Genomic DNA, 4064 nt, shown 5'->3' on the forward strand with positions numbered 1-4064 from the left:
CATTTCAGAAAGTGCTGACGATTTACAAAATGCTCTACATGTATACAAAAATTATTGTAACGAAAATAGACTCACAGTCAATACTTCAAAAACCAAAATTCTTATTTTTTCCAGAGGCAGATTGCCTAGATACGAGTTCACTCTTTGTAATGCTAAAATTGATGTAGTGTCTGAATATAAATATCTAGGAGTGATATTTGGTAGAAGTGGTTTCTTTTGTAAAGCTAAAGAACATATTGCAAAGCAAGCAACAAAGGCCATGTTTAGTCTATTAAAAAAAGCAAAAACATTATGTCTACCTATTGACCTACAGATTGATTTGTTTAAGAAAATCGTAAAACCAATTTTATTATATGGATGTGAAATGTGGGGCTACGGAAATAATCATATTTTAGAAAAAGTACAGTTGAAATTTTTGAAGTATGTACTAAATATTAAAAGCAGTACACCAAACTGTATGGTATATGGCGAAACCGGTGTAAAGCCATTGCAAATAGATATTGATACTCAGATGATCAGTTATTGGTCAAAGCTTATAGCCCCACACTGTACAAAACTTCCAGTATCTGTTTATTATGTTATGCTAAGTAGATATATGTATGACAATAGAATTAGAAACAATGAATCTCAATGGATAAAACATATACGAAACATATTTATTAAATGTGGTATGAATAATATTTGGGAAAGTCATGAGTTCCCAAACATATTATGGCTTAAAAGATCCGTTCAAATGAAATTATCTGATCTTTTCAAAAACGAGTGGTATTCTACTTTAAATACGTCAAGAAAATGTTGTAGCTATAGACTGTTTAAAGAGAATTTTGAATTCGAAGAATATTTAGTTAAAACACCTGCTTTTTAAAATATTTAGTAAAATTCAGAACAAGAAATAATAGACTACCAATTGAAGTAGGAAGCTGGAACAATATAGAACTGAATGATAGAAAATGCGAACTTTGTGATAAAAACAGTATTGGTGATGAATTTCATTATTTATTAGAGTGTAGCGAATAAGATTTATTGACAGACAATTATACCGATATCCTAATGTTTTGAAATTTAAAGATATTATGAATATCAATCCTAATGATTATATAAAATTCATAAAATTATGTAAATTCCTCAAGTGTATTGTTAACAAATTTAGTATAAGAATGTAACACTATGTTCTCCTCCACATATGTTTATATATGTTTGATATTAAAGTTTCAATAACAAAAATACTCATATTTAGAAAATCTGTATTAATATGTCCAATATATTTTGTAAAGCCTCATAATGTTGTATTGTATATGTACCCATGCTCTTTTTGTCATGTACTTATGACATGAGTGATGTTAAATAAACTTGAAACTTGAACAACAAATGGCCTCTTAGATATTCAAGAACTTTCTCCAGAACTTCTAGAACAAGTTCTTGAACTCATCTATTAAGAGTTCAATTACTATTCTAGAACTGAGTTCTATATTCTAGAACTGGGTTCTAGAACCAATTTCATAAGTTCTAGAATTTGGTTCAAGAAGTTCTAGAGAAAGTTCTTGAACATTTAGTTCTAGAACTGCCACTTAGAGTTCAGTTACTATTCTAGAATTATCTTCTAGAATCTGTTCTAGAATAATTCTAGAATTCCTCGCAGGGGTATGTCATTTTTTATATAAAACACTAAGCCGATGAAGTGGAAAAACCTTATTTTGCTTAGAAAAAAAATCTTAAAAGAGTAGGCAGGCCATATTTTGTGGTCTGTTCTATAGACACTATTTAAAGCTACAAGGAAAACATTACTTTGTCAAATTATTCCAATGCATAAGGAAATAATGGCTCTTCAAAGGTTTGCGGCTTACCATTTGAGGGAAATGGCTGTTTCTGCTTTTTTATGAAAATACCACAGGTGCTAATACTTTCATTCATTTAGTTTTTAATATATCATTGCCAAACTCTCAGTATGTGTTGCATATAGCCTTAAGTTGAACTATAGGAGTTTTGAAGTCTGTTTCTGAAAAAATGTTGCTTAAATAGAATCAAGACCACAGTTATCTGCCCCCCGTTGACAAAGATCCGGATGTGAATATAGGAAAAAAGAGTGCTTGTGTTCAAGTATCAAAATTTTATTAAAGTTGAATGAAAGAGAAGAAACAGGTGGCCTTTTTGCATAGAGCTTAACATAATTTGACACTGTATTGCAAAAACTGATAGTTTTCAGTGTAAAAATTGGAAAAATCATTGCCTGTGGAACTTTGTTAATTGGTTGTTTGTAGCCTTAATCCGTCTTGACCTCAGGGTCATGTCTTACTACTCAATTTTGTGAGAAAACGCAATATTCCACCCTATGTTTTCTTGTTATTAAATTTTGTGTCTTGGATTGTTCTACTGTAAGACTACAGCAGCCAGTTACTTGTTTTTCAATTGGGACTGTTTAAAAGTAAGAAGCCAAGTTAGTGTCTAAATGAAACATATATTAAAAATAACTGTGGTCTCACGCCACATAGCATGCGCTTCTGAAAATAGGCATTTTTTGGTTTCCCCAAGTCTGAGGTGGTAAGCGCTTATTAAAATGTATTGTGAATCTGGTTACAACCCGTGTTTGCCTTATTTCTAAACGACATTTGCAACAAAATGAGAGCTATTAAATGTGAACAAACAATAATTACAGAATAAATTGATTAAACTTAAAAGTTGTGTTATGGTAAAAATCTTATATATGTATATAAATGTAACTGTGTTCTGTATAATAAAATAAATATTGCATGGCTTCCAGTGTGACAGTACATATTGTCAACATTCGGGTAAATATTTATATAATGACATATTTTGGGATATTACTCAGGACAAAAACATTGTACGTATATGCTTAAGAAGACTTTATATCAAAGTAATAGCACTGTTTTTGTCATAGTTTGGGATAGAGTTTATATCCTATTTTTATCAGAAATTAAACAGCTTTTTATGTAATTTATTTTCTGACATGTGTGTGATACCTTTTTTTTTTCATTTATTGTGATTTCTGATGTTAAAGCTGCACTCTCACAGATTGAACGTTTTGACAACTTTTTTTTTTGTCTTCGAACGAACAAGTTTTTGCGTAAATATCTGCAAAACAATGATAAAAGACTTCTGACAAAAGATCAGATCACAGCTTTTCATATTTCCGTCCCAAAAACGATGTTTTATGCATTTTTAATAAACCGTTAGTAACGGTTTAAGCCATAACATTAAATTGGATTGGAAATATGAAAATCTGCGATCTGATCTTTTCTCAGCAGTCTTTCATCACTGGTAAGCAGATATTTACACACAAAAAAATCTAATTCCAAGACAAAATTTAAAAAAAAAGTTGTCAAAACAGTAAATCTGTGAGAGTGCAGCTTTAAGTAACAGCAAAACTTTTACTGCATTTTGATATTTTCCTCCATAATCAAATGTGTGCAAAAATGACAACCTCAAATAAGTGGATTTTTCTTTATTTTATATCAATGCTTTAAAGGAAAACAATCAAAAGCAAAAAAGTACTTGCTTTAGTTCATGTACAAGCAGGAAAGTTATTAACCGCTTCTAAACTTGACAATCATACACATTACACTGCTTAATTAAGAACATGTAGTAGTAACTCTCAATCCATTCTTTTTCAATAGATTATCAGTTATTCTTAGTATAAGCCTTAAATATATTTTAGCATTAACTTATTCATTCACTTATGTTGCCCTCCACATTCAAATGATAAAACATTTGAAACTTGTAAGGCTCACTTTTGTTTTCATTTTCAATTAAAAAAAATTCATGCATTTTTTCTGTTACTTTTTTATATATTTATTTTCTAATTACAGACTTATTCTACAATTATACTATAAACGAAACACTTATGTGATGGAAATATATTGCAGATATTGAAATGTGCTTTAAAAAATATACTAGTTACTAGTTTTTGAAAATGGGAGTAAACCCCTTAAATCTTTTGGTTTAAAAAAATGAAGTTTTAATAAAAGTTGAGTAATGTTCTTATGTTTGACCCTTCCCTCAATGGGCAATTTATTGCATTCATATTTTTTATAAAAAACTTCCTTAAC

The sequence above is a fragment of the Mya arenaria genome, chromosome 5 (genome assembly GCF_026914265.1).
Source record: "Mya arenaria isolate MELC-2E11 chromosome 5, ASM2691426v1".
NCBI lineage: Eukaryota > Metazoa > Mollusca > Bivalvia > Myida > Myidae > Mya > Mya arenaria.